Source organism: Erpetoichthys calabaricus, chromosome 6 (assembly GCF_900747795.2).
Source record: "Erpetoichthys calabaricus chromosome 6, fErpCal1.3, whole genome shotgun sequence".
Lineage (NCBI taxonomy): Eukaryota > Metazoa > Chordata > Cladistia > Polypteriformes > Polypteridae > Erpetoichthys > Erpetoichthys calabaricus.
This window is the reverse complement of record NC_041399.2, coordinates 163,885,149-163,894,856: the sequence shown is the minus strand read 5'-3', so window position 1 is coordinate 163,894,856 and position 9,708 is coordinate 163,885,149. Positions and strand designations below refer to the sequence as shown.

The following is a 9,708-nucleotide window of genomic DNA, read 5'->3' as shown; positions in this document are numbered from 1 at the left end:
CAACCAATGAGGTCTTGACAGATAACAGCTAGCACAGAATATGTACTGTAAAGCACTCAACTCATAATGGGCTCCCTTGTTCTCCCCACTTGCCTCATTATCCCAAAAGCTGTTGAGTACATACAATAGAACAACTGATAAAATATGTATTTAGAAATGTAAAGTATAAATGATTACAAAGGAAAATATATATAGTTTCCTATGCAAGAGTTTACGTGGTGTAAAGTTTCTAAACACCCATTCTGTTTATTCATCAGCTAGTTGTAAAATGCTTACCCAGCAGACTAATAATGTGTGAGCACAGCTTGTCTTAAAGTGCCAGTTAGTTGAGGGGCAAGTGCTAAACTTGGATTTGATTATTTACCCATACTGTGTGAGTAGACTCATGACTGGCTGATATCAGCCCTGTGCTTATCTTCTTTACGTGTTCTTGTGTTTTCTCTTTCATTGCAGGTAGAAGGAAACCGTTTAGAGAGGCATAGCATAATTTTCTCACTGTATAGACATTATAAAACTTGAGCTCCGATTAGCTATTAAAAAGAAAGACATTGCCTACTTTTACGTACCTCCTGCTTGCCAAGGAGCAGCTTGAAAAGTGGACTTTGCCCATCCAGGGTAGGAGCTCTGAGGCTCAGATTGCTCATTCTTTCCCAGAAAACTATTCTGAAGTGGGGCTGCGTGCATCAGAATGGAATGAAATAAAGCTCATCCCAAAGGTAAGGCCAACTGTTGACTCTTCTCTGTGAGTGACTGTGCATGTTGTGTTAATCAGTCCATCCGATTGACTGGGTAACACGCTTGAAAAATGGATGTGTCAAATGTCTTGGTAGGGGCTGCACTATGAGTTACTGGTTGAAGTGGGACTTTAAAGAGACCCTGCCTAAATGGAAGGGGTTTCTCCTAACAAAGCTTAGAAGATGTTACAAGAAAAAGTCCCTGATTTGTTTTATAAAAGAAAAGTGTTTATTTTAATATAGCATACAAATGGAGCCAGCAAAAAATTAGTTTCTTTTTTTTTAATATCTAACTAGTAGTTGCCTATCTTATCCTAAATACACACATACTCGGTGCCTTTGTCCAGAATGAATAAGGATGATTGATTGTGAGTGTCTTCTCCAATGACTGTCACTCTTTCCATTTTCTGCTTGATGTAATTGGGGAAGGGTCGTAAAATCCTTCCTGTCCTCTACTTATTAACGGGAATCTGGACATGGATGGATGGACAGCTGAATTACCATATTAACTTTCTGTAATTGTCATGATGAATAGCTCTTCTGCTTCACAGCTCCAGAGCCCTGGGTTCAGATATCTGTTAGCTCTTTGCCTTCTTGGAGTTTGCAGTTTCTTCTTGTGTCTGAGTGGCTTTTTCTCTGGGTTCTCCACTTTTCCTTACACACCCCAAAGTGCTGTTAAGGTAATGGGACCCTCTAAATTGGTTGTGTGCCAGAGTTGTTTATAAACTTGTGTTTGTAGCAGATACGATCCTGAACTGAATAAATCATTTGAAAAATTGTTCTACTTAGATGCAGATTTTTTCCCCCCTTTCTCTATTTTACAGTGCTTGAAAGTAAACAGGGTCACATAACTTTATTGACTTTATGATTTATTCCTATTTTGGTTATATTATTTCATTTTAAATATTAAAAATAAAAAGGCAGTCTGTTAATTTTAATGTTACAGTAATTGCTTGTGCTTTGAAACTATGGCTTCTAATGCATATTAAAATTGGTATTAAACTCTTTCATTTCCTTTTATGATAACTGATTAATTGTACTTGCCGTAAGATTTCAAGTAAAGGTAAGAAGAAAGGTTTGATCTAAGTTCAGATGGAAAAGTCAAATATTAACTAAGTCATATGAGAGCATGTGTCATACGCAGTCTCTTAAACTTTAGCTGGAGCTCTTCAGAAATGGAAAGCAGCTGAGCCATAAAGGTGGCTGCCTATTTAAATGGCCAGAGAGAATGAGTCTTCACTGGCTCATGGTGTTTTCAGGTGCCGGTCACTGTCTAGTTTCCTGTCTCTGTATCCACTATAGAAAAAACTATTTTTCTCAGGATGGTAGGGAGTTTCACTGGTTGGTGATATTGCCTGTCACACAACTGTAGACATCTGGGTCAGAATCCTCATGTGGACACTATAGATAGGTAAATTTTCCTTCCACATCTCAAACATGAACAAGTTGGGTTTACTGGCCACTCTAAATTGGCCTGGAGTCAGAGACAGTGGGTATGTGCATTTGTGTATGTCCCATCATGGGTTGTTTGCCACGTTACACTAAATGTTGCCCTTAGAATAGGGCTTTTGTTTATGACGGTATGTACCAGTACAGTGTACTGGTCGTGGTAGTGACTGCATATTAAATGATTCTATAATCAAATGTGTGCTGACCAAATCTGTATATATTTACTCATCCCTGTGCATTCCATGTTAACTGGTTCCAGTACGTACTAGATTCTTCCATATTAGGGATATCTACAAACTACAATTATGTAAAAGAGACACAATTCACAGATTCCATCAGCACCTCATCAAAAAAGTATGAAAAAAACTGCAGCCTATTGCACTCTATTAGTTGTATTCCAGTTTCATCAAGTGAGTGCAAATGTGTTTTTTTGCAAATTAATCTCACATTTACTCCAATGAGAGCTTTCTTAACTGATCAGCACTGTCTCTGCACATCTCTTCATATGATTGGTTGGCCCTTCACTGACATGCTTCGATCCTGAGAGATTACATTAATTCATTCAATGGTCAGCCATTGACACTCAAAGCAAAGAGCGCATTAGGAAGACTGCATTTGATGAAAACATGCAAAAAGTTTAGAACTTTCTTTAAAACTCAATCAAATTAAACATTCATTGCTCTGTGGGACTACATAAAAATTTTTCATAGACTGTACAGTTTGTTATTAACTTGCGGTTGATATTCTTTGATTTTGGAAATTCTGTGTTTGTAATTTTAAACTGTCAAACACAATATTATGCAGTACAGGACACCTGACGATTTGTCAATTTCATATTTAAAACATTGTTTGACCAAATTAAACCTGCAGCACTAGGCCTCTCACCTCTATATACCTTTACAGTACCTCAAACGTGATCCAAACACAACATATGCATACCGCCACATTTTTGTTTACAGAATAAGCATTGCCTTAAAAGAACCATTGGTTTACTTCTCTGACTGGACCCATTACCTCCTTCATCACCTGCTCCTAAATGCTGATCAGGGCTTTAGTGGCTTGTGGCTGCTTTGTGCCTATGCCCATATATACACACTCTTCACCCCACTTAACTCCAATCACCCAGGCTCAGAGGCAACCCATAAGCCGCAGTTTCCTGTGGCATGAGCTGACTCAAGGCCAGGGTTCAAATGTAAGGCTTGCTGGTGGCCATGCAAACAGCTCAATTGACTGTAGCGTTCAAAGTGCTTCATTAAATGCTGTGTCTGCCCCTTCTGTCCCCTTCCACTTCTTTTTCTTCTTCACTTTTATGGCTTCCCCTTCCATGCTCACAGACGCTGCTTTTATGGCCGCTGGAGTGTGTCCCTCTCAAGCCTGGTACAAGTGTGTTACACTATTACCGTACATCTGTGACCACAATATGTTTGGAAAAGTACATTTCAGGTGCAGGGTAAAGATTTTCGAGTTTATCACCAGTCATATTTTCACCTTGGAATGAGTTCTATAGTATTATATTTTTTTATTTATTTTTTTTATTTTATTAAAATGGCTTTATCCTGAAAGCCATAGCCAGACAATTGTTTTACTTTAACTTATTGTAAACAGCAATGACATTTACAGGCTGCACATTTATGTGGCCCAAGCAGTGAATGGAACGTTTTCAGCATTGTACAGAAAAAAAAACCAGGCAGAATAAAATAGTCTCGTGAACTATGTACATTGTCCACCCCCCTCGCCATTCTGGTCGTGGTGAAACCTTATCTGAGCTGCACTAGCATTTAAACTATGGGGCGCCACTGCTCCAGGTTTGTGTTGGATTAGAGAATGACACTTCATCCCTACACTTCTCGCTTCCTCCATTTTGACTTTTGATAAAGCAACCCCTATGCTCACAGTCACAGCACCTAGCATGCACTCAAGCTTTCTAGTGCTTGCTTACCACGTGTTCTTTGAGCTTCAATGGATTTTCCTCTTGTCATGTTGCTTCTGCTGGTGACCTTCATTTGGATAAACTGGTAAGCCCTATTTCTCTTCACAATTCCTTCTCAGCACTGACATGAGAAGAGGATGTGGTGTTGCTAGCATAGCCTACTTATTGCAGTATTATTATCAACAAATATCCACCTTAATAAAAGGACAAGGGCCTGTGTATCCATGTGTTCATTTGGTTGCTATGTGGCTGTTATTCAACAGATGATGCATCACAAATATCAGCATTTCTTTTACGAATCCTACACCAAATGGCATATAACAGATACACAGCAACTACATGGACATAATGCACTGCAAATGTCAAATCTGAATACATCTGACAGAAAGTAAATGCCAGACATACAGAAATCAGATTATCCACCTTAAAAAAAATACATATGTCTGTGTATCTATTTGTCAGCCTGATTATTATGTTTCTGTTGTAGGCCATTTGACATGGGATTCTCATAAGGCACCATCTTTGGAATGAAAAATGCAATGTATTTTATTACTACAAATGTTTGTGATGCGCCGTCAGTTGGAATGACAAATACAACACATTTTATTACTACCTGCTTTACAAAATACATTCCATTAGTTGGTGCACTACAAATGCATGTGCTGAGGTCTACATTGATTATTTAGATTTCAAAATGTGTTAGACAGGTAGCATAACTAGCCAACAAACAGAAATAACACATTAACAAAACGATTACATTTATTTTTCCATAATGATACTAAATTTTAATCAAATCAGTCAAAGCTTTTTTTTTAGATTTTTGGGATACTTAGTTTATGTATTGTATGGAGTTGTTTTTTCCCTTAAATATTAATATAACAGAATACATATTGCCCTAGATGTACGATCCTGAAAATTTTTTAACTAAATGGAAAATAGTCTTTTTATTGATAAGTGAGTGAGTCAGTCCGTAAATCAGTCATCTTTACATTTTATATGTGGAATAAGGGTCCTCTTTGAAAAAGTAAACATGTTGTCATCATTTTTATATTTGGTTATATTTTCATTATACTCTCCGATTTCTTTTAGTACAATTTGATAGGAAGTAGGAGCCAGAAGTAAAATAAGAGTTTTTTGCTATAAAACTGTAAAGATGACTATACCTAGAAAGTAAAAGATTATTATTAATATATTTTTATGTTTGCTTTACTCTACAGATCTTAATATGTATAGTATATATATAATAACTTTATATTATGCTTTATGGTTCTATTTTTATTTTTTCCAAGTGGAGCCCGGACACAGACAGGCAGACATCGTTGGTTCAAACCCAAACACGTTTATTTACAATATATTTTTATTTACAAGGTGCACACAACCCCAAAACTCCCCCAAATGTCCAGGCCTTTCTTACACTGCCTTTTTCACCGCCTCCACTCCTCTCCACCAAGCTCTGTCCTTCTCCTCTCCTGACTCCAGCCATTGAACGGAGGGAGGCAAACCCTTTTATAATCACCCAGACGTACTCCAGGTGCCTCCCAATTAGCTTCCACCGGCACTCCCCAGTGTGGTGGAATTACCGGCTGCGCACCTGGAAGCACTCCAAGTGTCCCTGGTCGTCTTTCCCCCAGCACTTCTGGGTGTGGTGGAAGTGCTGAGGACCAGGGCTCTCCAGGCGTTGGGGCTCCCCCTGGTAGTGACCACGGGCCCCTATAGGGTTGAGCTTCCAAGCTCAGTTCCCGTGGTCCCCAAAGCCACCAGGGTTGTTGCCCCCTCATGGTCTGGGGGAGGTGTAAGCCCTCCTCCGGTCCTCCTGGGCATCCTGGCTGGGTACCACCCCCAGCCACACGCCACAATATATATATAATATATTCACGGCATTCGTAGTCTGTGTCACAATCTGATTGTATGGGTGGTTACCTACCAGGTAATGCTTGTGGTTGGCCAGCAATCTGCTAACATCTGCCACGGTGCCCTCAGTTTGTGAGGAGCAGATCATAGAATGGTTGAAAATAGTTTACTGTCAAATAAATGCAAAGAGTACGCGACACGTGTTTCGCCCTCATTCTGGGCTCATCAGGCATACACACTCCACTGCACTCCCTCTCGGGAATCGAACCTCGGACATCAGCGCCAGAGGCGATGCCCCTAACGTTGCGCCACGGCGTGTGGTTCGTTTATTTGACAGCATGTAGATCGGGGTAATTACATTCACGGCATTCGTAGTCTGTGTCACAATCTGATTGTATGGGTGGTTTTATTGTGCAAGATGACCCAGACACAGACAGGCGGACACGTTCAAATCACCCACAACACGTTTATTTACACAGTCTATTAATTACAAAAGTTCACACAACCCAATACTCCCCCAGTGTCCAGGCCTCTTTCTCCAATGCCTTTCCTTCTTCAGGCCACCTGCCTGCCTCCTCCAAGACCTCGTCCTTCCTTCACTCCGACTCCAGCCCCTGAATGGAGGGAGGCGGCCCCTTTTATAATCACCCAGATGTGCTCCAGGTGCCTCCCGACAATCTTCCGCCGGCACTCCCCAGTGTGGCGAAAGTGCCGGCTGTGCACCCGGAAACACTCTGGGTGTCCCCGATCCTCTTCCCCCCAGCACTTCCGGGGGTGGCGGAAGTGCTGAGGTCCAGGGCTCCAAAGGCATTGGGTCGCCCCCTGGCGGTGATCATAGGCTCCGTATATATATGTGTTCCTTTTTCCTCATCACTACATTCTATGCATTGTACTTCTAGATGAGCATTCATGGATTCATTTGGTTGTCAGCTCTCCTGTGTATACAGGTCTGCCCCTACGACTAATAAGAAACTGTTTGATTTTATTGTAGCCAGTCTTAGACTAGTTGGTCTCAGTTGTAAAGTATGTCACATTAGGCGATTGGCTTCACTGGAGCATGTAGCTGACTACCTCCGACTGGCTAAGATTACATAAATGAAGGGTACAACTGGAAATCGCTGGAAAAGTCGTCTAATGTGACATAGGCTTAAGTTAAATTGTGCAGCACTTTGAGGGTGGCATTTAACATTTTACAAAGTAATTTGTTTATTGCTAGTATCATAGAACTATGTAAGCATAATCATAGGATAATTAGATGTACCTGCCACACTCCACATTTTTCTATGTAATCTCCATTAGCTGCATGTATTTCCAAATTCCTGCACTTGTAGCCTCTTCATTTTACATGTGTTTGCACATAATGTGAGAAGCACCTACTGCAATTGCCATGTTTGTTTGTCCATCTACATGAAACAACTCAGCCCCAAGTGAGCCAATTTTGCTGAAATGCAGCACACTTATTCCTCAAGGAAACTGTCAAGGCAATTTAATTATTGTTGCAATACCTCAAACAATTCATGCTGCACAACATTTTGAAATTGTAAAATTTCCCATTGAAAAACATTGGCAAATTTGAGACCTCGCCTGTCTTAACACAGAGAAACATTCTGTGCGACTTCAATTACTGAATGGTTTGCTGTTTCAGTTTTCTTTTAAGAGCAGTTATATCAATTTGTACACTTCCTCTTTATCTCCTTGTCAGTTGCTCAGATCCCCAGTACAAGTTAGTCAAAAAATCCACAGGAGGCACCTGCGAAAGCCATTCATAGAAAGACGCACAAAAAATATCCCTATCTGGAAATTAATGGAAGTGGAACGAAATTCTGTAAGCACTTCTCTATAAGCCTAGTCTGAATTAACAAGTCTTTGGTTTACATTACAGTGTAAACAACCTAGTGACTGCATTATCTGCATTTTACAATTGTTCAGAACTGATGTTATCAACCTAAAAGGTGTTTGAACTAATTAATTTCATGGGGGTGCAAATCAACTAAGTGATATAAAGATAGCATGAGTTTAGAAAGAGAACTGCAGTTTATAAACAGGCGAGACAGAGAACTTATTTCAGGTGCTTTTAGTCTTTCATGGAGTAATACTGATTTTATGCTAGTATTCATTTTCTTTTTAGTTATTTTTCTTTAGGTAGTTTCAGTTTATGGTTAAAACAGTATGGGTTAGCATGTAGGTTGAGAAAGAGGGGATTACATTTACTGCATTCCTGTTAGGTGACTATTTGGGGTTTTTATCTTTTTTAGATTTCCTTTTATTCTTAACAGAAAACTACACTTATATACAGTCCTTCCACAACAATTGACATTAAATCAATCAAAGCCATTTTATTATTTAAATTAGAATCTTCTGTATGAAAGCTATATGAGCCACCATAAGCCTATTGGTGCTCTATTTTTAAGTACAAGACATTGTAAAGTACTGTTAAAATGCAAGTATTTAACGTAGTCTAGTAACACATGTGGCGGCACGGTGGCACAGTGGGTAGCGCTGCTGCCTCGCAGTTGGGAGATCTGGGGACCTGGGTTCGCTTCCCGGGTCCGCCCTGCGTGGAGTTTGCATGTTCTCCCCGTGTCTGCGTGGGTTTCCTCCTGGCGCTCCGGTTTCCTCCCACAGTCCAAAGACATGCAGGTTAGGTGGATTGGCGATTCTAAATTGGCCTTGGTGTGTGGGTGTGGGTGTGTTTGTGTGTGTCCTGCGGTGGGTTGGCACCCTGCCCAGGATTGGTTCCCCGCCTTGTGCCCTGTGTTGGCTGGGATTGGCTCCAGCAGACCCCCGTGACCCTGTGTTCGGATTCAGCGGGTTGGAAAATGGATGGATGGATGGATAGTAACACATGTGAATATTGTACATTCTATTATCACTGATATTTTTGAAAAGAACTCATTGCTACAAGAATATTCAACAAAAAAAAATGTTATGTCTTGCATATGTTTTCTACATTGTTTAAATAACCTCATCAACTCCGAAGCACTAAACCTTTCTTATAACCCACAATTCATTTAGTGAAACAACTAGCATGGTCTTTATCAACAGCATTGTCAGTGAATGTTTTTCTTTTTTCACTGGTGAATAATCGTTACTTATCTTTCTTCAGCATAAGAACTTCAGCAAAAGCCCTTTGTTTATAAACACACAGCATCAAATATTATTTTATAAACCAAAGACAGCTGTTCTAGGAGACTAACAATTCTGTGTTGCTATAGTAGCAAGTGGGATATTTCAAATTAACTACAGAGTAAGTTCTCGACATTTTTGTTAATTTTGGCTTAAGAATATCCTGGAATGCAATAGTATACAATACAATACAATTTATTTTTGTATAGCCCAAAATGTGCCTTTTAACAGCCCCCCAGCCTTGACTCTCTAAGAAGACAAGGAAAAACTCCCAAAAAAAGCCCTAGTAGGGAAAAAATGGAAGAAACCTTGGGAAAGACAGTTCAAAGAGAGACCCCTTTCCAGGTAGGTTTGCCATGCAGTGGGTGTCAAAAAGAAGAGGGTCAATACAATACAATACAATACATAGAACAGAACACAAGTAATCCTCAATCTACTCTCTATGTATAAAATCCTAAGCTTAAAAGTGCAACGATTTTGTGCAACATTTTTATGTCACTTTTTTGTCACTCTTTAAATAGGGCTTATTTTAAAACCTACATATATATGTTTGGTATAATTCTTTTCAGAATGTATTGAGCTTTAATGTGATGTTGTTCAGTTTTTAAATTATAAACT

At 39.7% G+C, this 9,708-nt stretch overlaps 1 protein-coding gene across 1 annotated transcript in view; it reads left to right on the top strand.

The window, feature by feature from the left end:
• Positions 1–507: 507 nt before the first annotated feature.
• Positions 508–9,708, top strand: part of LOC114653654 (xin actin-binding repeat-containing protein 1) — a 63,540-nt gene continuing 54,339 nt past the window's right edge. Inside the window, exon 1 of the mRNA XM_051929331.1 lies at positions 508–716. The gene's annotated coding sequence lies outside the window, so the exon portion shown is untranslated. The remainder of the gene's footprint in view (positions 717–9,708) is intronic.